This window comes from Schistocerca serialis, chromosome 8, assembly GCF_023864345.2.
Source record: "Schistocerca serialis cubense isolate TAMUIC-IGC-003099 chromosome 8, iqSchSeri2.2, whole genome shotgun sequence".
NCBI classification, from domain to species: Eukaryota; Metazoa; Arthropoda; class Insecta; order Orthoptera; family Acrididae; genus Schistocerca; species Schistocerca serialis.
In genome coordinates, this window is record NC_064645.1 from 564,003,337 (window position 1) to 564,019,362 (window position 16,026).

Sequence of the window (16,026 nt, forward strand, 5' to 3'; positions counted from 1 at the left end):
TCATCGAGTCGCTTAAGAGCCTAATTCGTGCAAACTGAAGCTTATTTTTGCGAGGCAATCTGCGTGAGAACGAAGAGATGACACAAAGGGAACTTTCATGCGCCCAACAGACAAAGGGAACTTTCATGCACCCAACAGAAATAACTACAGAAGAAATGAGTGGGGTGGTCAGTCAGGAAGGCAAGAACACAATGGACAATGTTCAGGGTGAATAGGAAATTAGCAACAATTTGGAAGAGGAGACAACGAGCGTCACTGGGAACGGAACGAACTGAGGTCACGAGGAAGGCGAGGAGGTCGAAGTATGGCGACCAAACCCCACAAACCAACAGTGGAATTGTAGCCCGATAAGAAACTGACGCCAGAGCTGTGCAGGAGGACGCAGAGCAATACCGCAACTGTCATCGGACCGAGTCGAATACACTTGTAAAATTTCGAGGACTTATCAAAGATTTTGGTGTAGCAACAAGGGGTGTTCACATGACAGAACGTTCGCCCCACGATCACTATCACAATAGGAGCGGTACAGTTGCGCAGTATTCTGGACAGTAGCAGATGTGTTACTGCATACCAGCACTGCCCATGAAAAGGACGAAAGTACAAGGGCCTCTGATAGGAAAATACATGGAAGTAAACCTGCAGACCCGTTTCGAGTTCATGTGTCAAGTACACAAACTATAGACCAATGTCATGATCATAGGGAATTTGACAACAGGCATAATAATAGGAATGAAAGTTTTGAATGAACACCGAGTGATTCTTGACCTTGGAACGGGGGAAGTTGTGTTGCACAAGGGGACAAACATTTGTATTAGATTCGTAGAGCAAGTTATACAAGCACAGCTTCCAGTCAGCTGCATTAGACTTGATTACACCGATTGCCATAATTGGAAAGACCGGTCATGTTAACAATTGTCTGAAGAAGACTATGAACAAAAGAAGGAAGCAGTGATCAGAGGAATTAGAGAGGCGATAGAAAACAAAGTAAAAGCTACACAGTGCATCAAGCCTGCTGAGTGTAGTGAGTTACGAAATATGATGCTGCAGAACACAGAAATTTTTCAGTCAACACCAGGTCCGAAAAAGAATTTTTAGTACAAATATAATGTATGTCTGCACAAGAAATTCTTCATCCCACCTTATGCCATAACCCCGGTTTATAGAGACAAAGTTGCAAACGAAATTTCGAGAATGCTAGCAGATGGGGTGACAGAACCCGCCAGGTCTATGTATAATAACCCACTAAAAGTGGTCGATAAGTTAAATGGATCTATTAGTCCCATCCTAGACTCTCACCAGATAAACACAATCCTTGAACCAGAGATGGACTGGCCTGAGAGGCTGGAAGAACTTCTCCAGAACTTTCATGGAGTATCCGTTTTTTCCTCAATAGACCTCTGCTCGAGTTTCTGGCAGATTGAACTCGATCCCAGTTGCAGACAATACACTTGATCCCTTGCCTTTGGCAAGTGCTATCAGTTTTGCAGACTGCCGTTTGGGCTACACGTGTCTGCCAGATTTATACAAAACACTGACGACATTCTCAGCGAATTTCTCAAACAGCTTACAATGACTTACATCGACGATCTTCTGATAGCTGGAAAGATGTCGGAGCAACACAATGTGGATCTGAAGGAAATCCTCCACACCATCAAGGAGCACAGTGTCACCGTAAATATTGAAAATTCGACGTCTAGGACTTCATCTGTGAATTTTGTAGGTCACATCGTAACGGCCGATGGTATTACACCTAATCTGGAGAAGATAGGAACGATTGCAAAATTCGAAAGACCAACGAGTAGAATACAACTAAGAGGCTTTCCCGGCATCACAAATTTCTGCAATCGTTATAGTCATGTGGGCACTCACAGTAACTGCCATCTGAATCAACTGGGGAGAAGGAAAATTACATGGGACTGGGACAAAATGGTGGAGAGCGAGTTTCTCTCTGGAATCGGCACTACTTGGGGATCACAAAGCTAGTGCCAGTTACGGTTTTGAAGGATGGACAAGCAGTGTACCTCATTAGGAAAGTGGTAGACTTCCCACAGAGGACTCGTGTGCAGTGCAGGGCAACTGCTGATCATTCAATCGACTGCTCAGAGCAGGAAGGAACATGCTGACAAGAAAGTGCGAGACTGGGAATTTTACGTTGGATAGAAGACATTGGTGAAATCATTTCGGTTGTCCAATCAACAGAACCTGAAAATTCAGAAATTCTTTTCTGTTGTAAGATGGATTATCTTTAGCACCACAATAGAACTCGAATAGGTACACCCACGTAGCAGATTATTTTAAAAAATTGGGTCCACTTGTATTGTGGCTGTAACGCTCCACTGCTCAATATGTTAATGTCATGTACTGTCACGTTATTGTAGCGTACAATATTACATTTATGTAGATCGGTTATGCTGACCTTTGAAAACATCTGCACACGTGCACATCACTTTCCACCCTATTTACTGTCAATTTATACATCGTTTTTGTTATAATAACTAAAAACTCTTCGTAATGGCCACGAAAAATTCTCTTCTTTTTAGTCTTTCAGAAAGTGGTAGACCGTTTCATATACTCCTTCGCTATCATCTTGAGCTATTACTGATGATTTTAAATCCTCAGAACAATCCATTATTTGCATCTTCATTAGGAAAGCTGTCTATGATATCCGCAACGAAACTGAAACGTATAAATAAGAGCGCAAATAAAAGTCCATGCACTTTTATTTACATGTGAAATAGCCGGAAAATAATGATTTTAGTCAGTCATGTCCTTACTAGCTCCCGCTATTTTACATTCAACCGCTACAATTTGACAGTCTTTCCATTCAGATCCAGGAACTGCCGCACTGTAGCTCATGGGTAGCCGCAGTCAACTGGCTCTAGCTTCAATAGAAAATGGACATATATTATTTATGATACTTATGCGTTACGTAATCCGACTAAATAGTAGTGTTCCATTTTATTTTGTAATTTATTTTCCCTTCTACACAGATCGAGCTAACCACCATGAGCAGCAGACAGAGAGATACTGGACGCCACTACGCTTCTGTAAGTGCAATGCGTAAAGCAAGAGATGAAAAGGAGAGAAAGACACATGCTGTTATATCTAAAACACGTAAACTGGCTGAGTTTTTTAATGTTCACAATGATTTTGCCAAATATACTGAAAATGAAGTACAAAATACGAAAGGTGTAGTTGATTGTAAGAATGATAGTTATACTACAGAAAATTCATCGCAATACGTTACTTTTTCCGGTGTAACTAAGTTTTCCACAAGTGATGCAGCAATTCAACAGACGGCACATCTTCCCAGTTCAGCCATAATGTCTCCAAGCCTAACTGAATTGAAAAGCGTAGGAAGTCTATCAGCCCAGATACCTCGTCTTCAAGACAAAGGGAAGTCGAAAAAAAGTATTCTAACGATATTGATGAGTGGCCAAACAACTTTGACAGAGATGATTGGATTATGAAGGCAAGTAGCGAAGTTCAGAATATGAACAGTAGTTTTTAGTCTTCAATGAAAATACGTGACAAAGAAAATTAGCTTAGATGCTGTAGAAAGTCGTTTTTCACATATAAACTTAAACTAACGAATAAAACTTACATGAGAGATTGGTTGTGCTATTCAGAAAGCAAAGGGCGACTGTGCTGTTTTGTTTGCAACGTGGCAGATTCTGAAGGCTCGACACGGTTTACGAAAGAGGAATAAATGACTGGAAGAATGCAAATATTTTGCTGAAGAGACATGAAGACAGCAGTTCACGTAAAAAAGCGATAACTTCCTTGTTTGTTCTAAAAAAACAAGGATGCACGTATCGATTCTCAACTTGTAAGCCAAATTGAGAGCGAACAAAAGTATTGGCGAACACTCTTAGAATGAATTATTGCAGTTATAAGTTTTTTAGCTGAGCGGGGCCTAGTAGTTCGAGATAGTGATGAAATTGTTGGTTCACCCCACAACGGAAATTATTTAGGGTTATTAGAATTACTAGCCAAATCTGATGTGTTTCTGGCCCAATATATACGTATTCATGCAAATAAAGGAAAGGGACATACGTCATATTTGTCAAAAACAACGTGCGAGGACTTATCCATCTAATTGCATCAGCCACCCTGGATCATATTATTTGAGAAATTAAGAGATTTAAATACTATTCAGGCTCACTGGATTCTACTCCTGATACATCTTACGTAGATAGTGCGCTACGTCCTACCATCCGGACCGGTGGGAAGACTTGTGAAGTTTTTGGATATATAAGGTAATTCTGCTGAACAACGCTCCCAAAGCTTACTACCTATTTAGCAGGGAATGGATTTAATATCAAAGATTGTCGCGGGCAAAACTATGACAATGTCAGTAACATGAGTGGCATGTACACCGGCTTAGAAGCACGAATTAAAGATATAAATAAGTACGCTGAATATATTCCCTGTTTTTCAATCGCTAAATTAGGTCGCCAATTGTGCTACAGAATGTTGTACGGAAACATCAATTTTCTTTGATTTCCTTGAAAGCCTAAATACATTTTTTCCGCTTCTACCTATTGATGGGGCGTTCTTTTGAAAGCACTGAAAAATGATAGTACTAAAATTCCGATTTTGAAAAGGTTATCGGACACTAGATGGTCGGCCAGAGCTGATGCTACAAAGGCGTTTTTATTTGGTTTTCATACGATCAAACAAGCTTTTGATTGACATAACAACTAATATACATCAAAAGGTAGAGTGCCGCAACCAGCCATACGGACTGGTTCTGAAAATGAGTAAGTTGGAAACGGGAATAATGTATGTCGCATGGAACAGAATCCTAGAACGCTTGCAAGCGACTAGCGTTTCGCTGCAGTCGTCTGATCTGAGCACCGGATATGCGCTTTATAAATTCTTAAATGAATATATCCAAGCAATGAGGTTCAAATGTTCATAAATTGAACAAAAGCCAAATCCCGGACTAGCTGTGAAGAATATCAGCAACAAGCTTCAAGACACCACAAGCTAAATACGAAGTACATCCATTTTAGTGTGTCAACTACACTTGATGAAGTTGTAGAAAATCAAACACCTGGAGATCATTTTGAATTTCAGGTGTTTGCTGTGACAATTGACCATGTACTGGCTACATTAGCTAAACGCATGGAAAAATACCATCACCTGACTAATGTTTTTGGAATATTACAGGACTTCAAATCTCTTACAGAAGAATAGATCTTGAAAAGAACTCCCAATATCGTGATGCTTACCCAGATGATTTAGAAGAGTCGCTAGGCGACGAACTGGTACAGTTCGCTGACCTGCTGAAAACGGATCTCGGTGCTGCCATTGACAGAAGAAAGAACGAAGTTTTCGAACTACAGATTTGCTAATTTTTAATGGAAAATTCGTTACACTCGTGTTTTCCAAATGTAGAAATAGCCTTAGCCATTTAGTTATCCTTAATGATCACCAACTGCAGTGGAGAACCTTCGTTTTCAGTGTTAAACCGCATTAAAAATGAATTAAGAAATACGATGGGAAAGAAACCTCTAAAAGACCTCAGTATAATGAACATTGAATACGATTTGTTCAGAGACATTGACCTAACTTGTACTCTTCATAAATTTGCCGAAATTAAATCGAGAAGAATTTATTTGTAACAATCTTGTTTTATTTTATATCCTTAAGCATACCACCTAAACAAACCAAGGGCCCTAGTCAGAATTTGCTACGGGCCCCACGCTTACTTAAGCCGGCACTGCCTTTACGCAAACAACCTGTTTCTCGGAATTGTTCATGCCATCGTCTAATGCTCTGTGCTGGAGGAGGATCTACAAAATATCTAGTACGAAAATCACGGTGAGTAGTTATCACTGACCCGTAGCGCGCGAAACGTAGAACACAAAACGCTTTCTATTGTCCAGACACCGGTTTTACTAGAACTGAAATGGGGCCACACTGCTGCTACCTAGCGGGAACCATGTAAAACTCGATAGTTTTCTCTTTCCAGCAGTAAGTTGTTCAGGCACATATCTCAAATAACATAATAGTTATGATTTTTTAAAATCAGATGACTCTTTCTGATAGGCCCTGTATAATGCCAACTAATGAAGAGATTACTACTAGACAAAACATTAGCCGTGAAAATAGACAATGCTGTGCATGCAACAGTGCTTACCCCAACAATTAGAAATTATGGGAACAGAAATAAAATGCCTTGGGCAAAAGAATACAGATTTACTGAAATTAAAACATGTTCAAAGAGTGATGCAGGGCTCTTTTTCTGTCTGCCAGCAACTAGTGGTTATGGAAGGACGGTGTACAAACTGATCATCTGAAAATATTTACAAGGGCTGCGACTTTACGTTGTCTTATTCATAAAGTTTTATCTTTTGTCACGGATGTGTTGTAATATCACCTTCCTAGTTAAGTCTCTATTAAAAGAAGACTCAGGCAATTTAGTGTTTCACCAAGTTTTATTGATTTAAGTCTTAGTGTTAGAAAATTCAGTCAAATTATTAACAAAAGACGTAGTTTTGGCTTTGATGAAATGAGAGTAAACAGTGATTTTTTTTTTATCACGCAGAGGAAATTATGAGAGGGCCACACAACAGTGCTCAAGCTATGGTCAATATAAGTTTGGTTTGAAAATGGATGCAACGTGCATATTATAACTCTGTCACAGCTATTGTCTGAAACGAACCAAGTAATAGAAAATGTTGAATTTAAAGAGAGAGCGCTGTGTGTGATATGGGGCCACCAAATAGGAAATTTATCGGGAATGTAAAAGTTACATTTAACAGCTCAGGATTCGAAAATCCTTCCAGTCAAAATAAGAAAGTGTTTGTTTTTTGTGGTGTCACTCATGCCTTAAAATGGCTACGGAATCATCTGCTTGTCGATGGTTATCGGCTAAAATTTGGTAGTTCGCTCTCAAAAGAACCAGTCATTGAGTTAGTTGAACTTCAAAATACTGACGTAAATATGTAAGATGCCCATCACGTAACTATGAAAAAAGTTGTTTTTTTATTTATGAATTTGGCCAGGTATGGACCGCATACAACTTAAGATTTATGGTGTTTCTTTTTCTTCCTTTCTTCCCAGTACTTCTTAATTTTCTCTCCAACTGCTCTTCTCTGCTCATCTGTCCATACTCTCTTGGGTCGTGGTTTTGGCTCATCTTCTTTATAGTTTGCGTTTTTTATCAGTAGGCTGAAGTGATTCCTGTCACTTATTAACTCTTCTGTAACACCTATTTTGTTGGCAGCTTTGTTTACTGCTTCTATCCATCCTACAGTTTCTTTTCAGCTTACTAACGTAATTAAAAAAATTTCTTTGAAATACGTTTTTCCTCCATTCTTTTTAAATCTCCATAAAATTTTAGCCGTCTCTTCCTCATTGTATCTGTGATCTTTTCTGTATTTTTGTATGAATCTTCAAAAAAGTTTAATAGTAATTACAATATTACTTAACACACTAAAACATGCAAACTCTCGATTACATTCATACCCGTGTGTGAGTTACACATGGAGCGCCGTGTGCCTATAGGCTGCAATGCAGCGCGGCGTGGCGAGAGCGTCCACGGTGACGTCACAGCTCACAGCCCGCTTGCGCGTGACTCCTACCGTGTGTTCCAGTATCCGTGTTATAATCAAATGTTCACTACTTGAGCCAGTGCAGGCAGAAAACTATTTATCGTATGGGTACGCAACTTTATACGAATGATATTCAGGCTGTGGGCTACAGGATTTGCGTTGTTAGTAGTGTTTGTGTCATACTTGCCTTTAGGTGTCGGTACTGGTATGGCGACGTAAGAGGAACTTTGCAAGGACAAGGACATGTAGCGTGAACGGCAGAACATGTGATTCCTGCTCTATAGGAGAGAGGTGTTTTGGACTAAACTGTTTTGATGCACGATGGAGCAACATCTCATATCGCTCGTGGGGTCCGTTGGCTACTCCATAAGACATCTGGAGAAAACAGAATCATTGGCCGCTCATTCCAAATTGCATGCCCACCAAGCTCACCAGATTTGAACTCGGCTGAGAGGTTACCTGAGGGACAGGGTTCAAATGGTTCAAATGGCTCTGAGCACTATGGGACTTAACTTCTGAGGTCATCAGTCCCCTAGAACTTAGAACTACTTAAACCTAACTAACCAAACGACATCACACACATCCATGCCCGAGGCAGGATTCGAACCTGCGACCGTAGCGGTCGCGCGGCTCCAGACTGTAGCGCCTAGAACCGCTCGGCCACTCCGGCCGGCTGAGGGACAGGGTTTACCAGCACAACACATGTTGGAAGCTGAAGATGAGCATAAGGGAGGTCGCCAACGTCTCACGTGAGATGTTTCGGGCAGCAGTAGAACAGCCATTGATTAGATTAGATTAATTCAGTTTTCGTTCCATAGGCCCAAAAGTGAGATGATTCTCGTGGGTGTAAAACATATCAGAAAGTGCTGTTCCATGCTGTCGTGAACAGGAAGGAAGGAAGATTAGGTTTACCGTTCCATCAACATCGAGGTCATTAGAGACCACAAACTCTGATTGTATCAAGGACGGGAAGCAAATCGGTGGTACCCTTTCACTTGCCTGGAGCGATTTAGGAAAATCACGGAAAACCTAAATCTGGACGGCCGGACGCAGGTTTGAACCTTCGTCCTCCTGTAACGCCGGAAATGCATATCCTCCTATTTCCATCTATTGTACTATAATTTTTTTTCCATGTTTTGTTACCTCGAGATATGACATTTCTGTGTCTTTATATATTGTAATTGTTTTACTATTTGTATATATATATATATATATATATATATATATATATATATATATATATATATATATATGCATTTCTGTCGATGTATAATTGGTTGTTTTGTAAATATTATTTGTATTTTTACGCTGGGTCTTGCCTAGGGAAAACTATGCTATCGAACGATTACATCGATAGATCATGTGGAGAACCAAAGTGTTTAGGATCTTTGGTAGTGTTAACTCTGTCGCTTGGAGTGCGGGCAGAAGGGAGTCTGGCTGGGGTAGTGCAGTGCAGCAGGTGTGTTGTGTGACGCTCCCGCGAGTTGCCGCGCTTTCGGGGTTTGGCAGCATGTAATTGCGCTCGACTTGCTATGATAGTTTAGGACATGGTGTCGCGGACGGGAAGCGTTAGCTGGCACACACCAAGAGCCCGTTTCGGCTGCAGACCGTGTCGAGAAGAAGGCGCGCCAACATCCAGCTTCTGCAACAGCGACGGCCGACAATGAGTGACTGTCGCCACCTCCTCCATCGACGACTTCAGACCTTCAATCAACTAACAAGGAAGACTGGAAGCACGTTAAGTTTTAGAACTGTATGGCAGACCTCAGCTTTTCAAACTGTTCAAATCACAAAATTACAATAACGTAGCATGAACCTTTGTTGCTCATTGTCCCAATTGCATTACCAAGCAGGGTCCCTTCCTTTTCCGGAATGAACCCGCGAGTCGTTGAAATTCAAACGCCAGCATTAAAGTAATATCATTCGATTTCACTGCTTTAATTTCAAAGATCAGTAAAGGTATTCATAGCTGGCTACAATATTTAGATTACACAAGCACAAATTAAGAGTGTGAGTTTTGTTACCGTATTTTAGCTTACCTGTGACTGCAGCTCAGCTTGGTACGTACTAAATTTTACTATTGTTAATTGTTCAGAGTCATTTAATTCAAGTTCAAAGTTAAATCTCTTATTTCTAAATTGCATAGATTCAAGTAGCTTTTTAAATGATTGTTGAGGTAGCCCAAGTCTAACCTTATTTTACTGAATTTCGATGTGCTTCAGAAACAAAGCTCACTATTAATTTCAGTCACTAAATTAACTTTCAATTTTCCGGTTTTATTAATTCTTTTGCTAAATTAAGTCAGAGTGTAGCGAAATTTATTACTTCTGAAAAACTCTCAGTTTTCACACTACACGTGTCAACCTTCAGTTGCCACGATTCTAGTGCTAGTTATAAGAGTAATAACCTTTCTTCTTCAGTTACTATGGTAATTGTCCATAGGACTGGCGACCGTAATTTCCCCCAAATCTCAAATATCTAATTACCGCTAGTTAACTGTTAACGTAACAGCCGCACATTTACTTCATTTATTAATTTTAACCTTTTCTCAAAATTAATTTCCACCAATTTCATTTGCATTTCTCCTTTCATTTAGATGTAACCCTTTCCTCCCTCTTTACCGACAGATTAACTTCGGTGACGATTGCTTTTCCCAAATTTCCATTAGGTACACGCGGTTTAATTTTTCACTGTCATTAAGGTTGATAAGTGAGGGGGAGGTTACACGTGGCGACCGTGACAGGACGTTGTTCAAATTTGAGGTTGTTCTGGACACGAATTTTGCATTGTGCAAATCTCGTAACAAAGTACTGGTTACGAACATGCCGTTACGTCAGCGAGAATAAGTAGTGGTTGTAATCCTAATTATATTTGAGATTTGGCATTTATATTGAAAATTATTAAAATGAGTGAAGGCAACAATTACCAAAATTTGGTAGACTTGGATACGGAACAATCGGTCGAACAGTGGGAAACACGCACTGCGGAACCCATTGTTCAGGGGCAGGCGGCTAGCATGAACGACGCGACCGCCGAAACGCAACAAAGAGCAGAAATGGAATTCCAAACTTTAGAAAATGTTTCGGAATCGGAAGCGAAAATCAAATCTGTACCCCTTGATGTCGAATACGGGGGAACATATATAGAGGAACCAGCTACGGAAGTACAACCGGTAGTTTCCGGGAATTTAACTGATTTATTGAATGTTTTGACTAACGAAATCAAGAGTCAATCGGCAGAAATTAAAGCTCAGACTGCCAAGCAAGAAGCTCAGTATGAAAAAATTGAACAGAAGCTAAACAATCAGAACAAAACTATTACTGTTGTTAAAAACAATGTTGGAGTTGTTAACACAAAAGTTGATAGAATCAAACAAGATGTTGTTGTAATTAATACCGAAATCGGTAATCTTAAACAGGAAATGATAAGAGTTCAGGCGGAAATTACGAGCATCAATACTCGTTTTGATTCCGAAATTAGCAGAATCGAGAAAAGTGTAGGAGAAGCAGTTGCTCCGATCATCCAGAATAAGGTGGCGGAACAAATTCAATTAGTGAAAAAAGAGGATCAAAAGAAGGTGGAAACTTTAAAGGCTTTAAGTATCCGAAGTAGATACCAAAGTGACGAAGCAGGCTAATACCTGCGAAGAGAAAAAAAGGGAAGTAGAAGCGCTTGCGACAACCACTTGCCAAGTAATTACGAGAGTGTCGGAATTAGAAAAGAAACTTGACGAACAACAGAGCTATGTGCCAATCTGTGCACATAGTTCGGAATTGTTGACGAAAGAGGAGCGGTTCGACCCCTTGAAAAAAGGCGGTATACACGCGGCGGATTTCATTAAAAATTGTGAAAGAGTTTTACCCAGATCATGGACTAATGAGAGAAAAATTAATGCGGTTATTGATGTGTTGGCTGGTGATGCCAAGCGTTGGGGCTTAAACCTCAACATTACGAACCTGACTTTTGACGAGTTTAAAAATTTGTTTCTGGCTGAATACTGGTCAGAGCAAAAACAACAAAGTATCTGGCGCGAATTTGTCGTATCGAGGCCTTTCGATGCGAATTCGCGTGGCTCGATGAAGGAGTTTTGTGATGGCTGGATCCGCAAGTTGGAATATTTGCGTGATCGCCGCACGCAATCCAAAATAATGTGGGAACTCTACAAGAAGCTTCCAGATGATACAAAACGCTACGTAGGAAGCAATTACAGGACAATCAATGATTTCCTGGAAAGAGTTGAGGACGAGGACAATTGGCGCAAAATCGCGACAGTGGTAGAGGCCATGGTAACAACAACGTGTACCACAGCAACCACAACAATGATAACTTTGGGAATAATGCATACCGCAATCTTGGCAGCAATAACAATAGTAGTTCGGGCCGTAATGACAATCGGTACAATGCAAATAATAACAGGAATGACGGAAGCCAGTATCATACTAACGTGATACGGGCTTCGCAGAATAGTAATAACGCCAGAGGGTGTGATCAGCCGCCTCAGCAGCATCCGGGGAGCGTATCTGCTGGGACGAGACAGGGAAACCATTAGCCGCGACGGTGAGGGGCCGATCAGGCGTGGAGAAATTTTGGCAGCCCAATAACAGTAGAAAACCGAGGTGTCGTCGTTATGAAAATTCCGTATGGAATAATCAACGGCGGGAGAGTGTGCCAGTGTTAGGAGAAAGGAGTGCGCCCACAAGTAGTAGATCAGCTGTAGACACGGCAGTAGAAAATACATTCACTGTCAGCGAGAACAATTTAAGTAGTGTTCGTAGTGTTCCGGAAATCGATTATAAAGTGGCAGCTGTAACACCCACAGCGGAACTGGAGATTGAGTTTAAGAATGATTCGCAAGTGTTGAGAGAAGATCAGATGTCGGATAACAAGTCCGTCATCGAGCGAGGGGATGCAGAGAGGGATGAGGTCTGGTTAAGGCAGTTCGGTCGCTTATACGGCGAACTAAGAGATTATAGGGGCCTGTACGGGAGAAGTGTTTATGGGGGGCGCGGGCAGGATTTGCCGTGTCTCGTCCCGCGGGAAGATAGTGTTTGTGAAGTGATAGAAAGTTCTGGCCCTAACCGGCAGACTTTACCAGAAATAGTTAATGTTAATAAGGAGCACGAGCAAGATTCGTCGTGTTTCGTCCCGCAGGAGTTGGATGTTGAAGTAGTAACGGAAGGTTCTGGCGCTAACCGGCAGACCTTACCGAAAGTTGTAGTGGTAGAAGTAGCCGACCCATCCGACGCGAACATCCAGTTTAAACATTGCGAGAGTATTAGGGAGAAAGATTACGAAAATTTTAGTGATAGCCGGACACGATTGGTAGAAAAGCACGTATATTACAGCGTGTATGAGGTTAGAGCTGACGTTATACGGTCAGACGGTAGCAGTGTGGGTTGCGCAGATCCAGAGGAAGTAATTTCAGATACTACTGGGCACATTCCTCCAGGTAGATTGGCCGATGAGATCAATCTGGCCAAAGAGGAATCAACGAAGGTGACACTTAGTGAATTGATAGCAAAGCAACACTCACTAGTTGACGAGTTACAGGAAAAGGTTTCGGTATTGGAGGCGAAGTTACAGACTAAGCCTCAGGACAAACGTGTTGAAATTAAAACTATATGTGAACAGAGGCTGAAAAAGCCGCCAGATAAACCGGATTTAGGATCAAAGCCGGATGGTTTTTTCTGGAATGACCTGGATATAGACGAGGATTTACTGTGGGAAAATAAAGAAACAGTCGAGGACAAGTGTAGACAGATAGTAGTGTCTGTTAATATGCATGACCTACAACTAAACGTGTTGATTGACACCGGTGCAGAATTGAGTGCTGTATCTGGGAAAATATTTGAGTTACTGAAAGACAGACCTGGCATCGTAGTTATGCCAGTAACAGGAGTGAAAATTATCGGTGCTACTGGGAAGGCCAGTAAACTGTTCACAAAACAGATTTTTGTCAACTTCGAGATATGTGGGACACGATTTGAACAAGAGTTTGTCGTCGTGCCAGACTTAACTACGGAAGTAATTATCGGGTTAGATTGGCTATTAAAGTACCGTGCAGTGATTAATTGCGAAAGCAAAACTTCGACATGTACGTCACAAGATAAAACAATAGTAGTTAGTTTTGACGAGGCAGGAGACGGTGTGCATAGGCAATACCAGGCTATACACATTGTTAACTGGCCGGATAGTAGTGATGTAGGTATGAATTTGAACTACTGTAATGTGAGGAATCTCGGCATTGACTATAGTGTAGAAAGTGAATTGGAAAGTGTTGTAGACGGTGTGTCAAACGTAACACACGAACAAAGACGAGGCCTGTATGAAGTGATAATGAGGAATAAGAGTGTGTTTTCAGATAAACCGGGACTTGTGGAAGAGATAATCAAATTCCCTCCACGGATTGACATTAGTATTGGTGTGAAAAATGATCGTTTGCGAGAAATAATGAAGCCAAAAGCCGATGCTCGCATACGTCGTCATGACACTAAAGCGCAATCGGAGACTTAGTACTTGTTAAAGCCCATGAGAAATCGAGCGAGAATGACAATGAAATCACTAAATTTAAGTTTATTTATAATGGACCATAAATAGTCATTGGTATACCTCACACAAATGATTGTTGCTTAGAGTATCCAAGCTCTGGAAAGCTATAAGGTATACGGAACATTGTAGACCTGAAATTGTGCCAACCAAGGATTGATTAATACCACAGAAAGGATAATTTGTACAGTAGGTAAATATAGAGTGTAAGATTTAAGGATGTGCCATGTTGCGATGCTTTTGCCTGACCTAGAGGTCATTAAAGAAGTTGTAATTAATAAGTAATTACTTTTGATTAAATGATTTAAGAGTTACTGATTATGCATCAATTTAAAAATCCAAGCTGCTAGTTTAAGTTTTCAGCTGAGTCACAGTAGATTAAGGCATGTAAATATGATTTTGTAACTAGCTGTAAGATTTCATGAATATGTGTTTTACTAGTCATTGCCGATGTACTTAGACGCTGTTTTAAGCTTCAGGCTAGTACATGCGTGTGATGATGGACAGTGTCGAGGTATCCACTGTGATAGTGTTAATGGACTCCTTGAGATTACTCGGGAGGGAGTTTTTCCGAAAGAATTCAGTGAAACGGACGTTCTGGAAATGCCGTTACACAGGCAAGTGAGATCAAGCGTGCCGCACAGGTGGGCGCAACAATACTGGCGAGGCGAGCCGCTGTCGGCTCTTGTGCTGCTGTCGGCATTCTTTGTACTTGCGGGTACGAAAGGCGGAATAGTTTTTCTTCCCCGGCAGCTGATGTGAAAGAATTCTGCTGTCAATATTTATGTTTTTCGATCTGCTGAATATTATTTTCTTGTTTAGCGTTAAGTGGACTCTCATGTCGAGAATATTAATTATGAAAAGGTTACATAAAAATGTGTATTCTATGTAATTAATTATTAATTTCCGTGTTTTGATATACCTGTTTTTTATGACCATGTACTCTGGTTAATTTTGTAAATAGAATTCCATATCTTGATAATGTTAGGAATTTTAATGATTTTGGAACAGCTAAACCATTTTCTATGTTTTCTATGAATATTAATATGTTGTCAACCTGTTTTCTTTTGTGTAAGATGACAGAGTGGAATAAGGTTAGGAGTGTCTCCACTCAATTACTATGGTCTAAAAATTGATTTATGCTTAATTAGACGAATGCTAAATTTTGTTGATGTTTTGAGCATATGCATTTCCGCTGTTTCTTTTTTGGGACATTTTCTGAGTCTGTTTAGGTTACACGAACATCCTCAGACAATGTGGGGCACGTGTAACGCCGGAAATGCATATCCTCCTATTTCCATCTATTGTACTATAATTTTTTTCCTTGTTTTGTTACCTCGAGATATGACATTTCTGTGTCTTTATATATTGTAATTGTTTTACTATTTATACATATATATGTTTTGTAAATATATATGTTTTGTAAATATTATTTGTATTTTTACGCTGAGTCTTGCCTAGGGAAAACTATGCTATCGAACGATTACATCGATAGGTCGTGTGGAGAACCAAAGTGTTTAGGATCTTTGGTAGTGTTAACTCTGTCACTTGGAGCGCGGGCAGAAGGGAGTCTGGCTGGGGTAGTGCAGTGCAGCAGGTGTGTTGTGTGACGCTCCCGCGAGTTGCCGCGCTTTCGGGGTTTGGCAGCATGTAATTGCGCTCGACTTGCTATGATAGTTTAGGACATGGTGTCGCGGACGGGAAGCGTTAGCTGGCACACACCAAGAGCCCGTTTCGGCTGCAGACCGTGTCGAGAAGAAGGCGCGCCAACATCCAGCTTCTGCAACAGCGACGGCCGACAATGAGTGACTGTCGCCACCTCCTCCATCGACGACTTCAGACCTTCAATCAACTAACAAGGAAGACTGGAAGCACGTTAAGTTTTAGAACTGTATGGCAGACCTCAGCTTTTCAA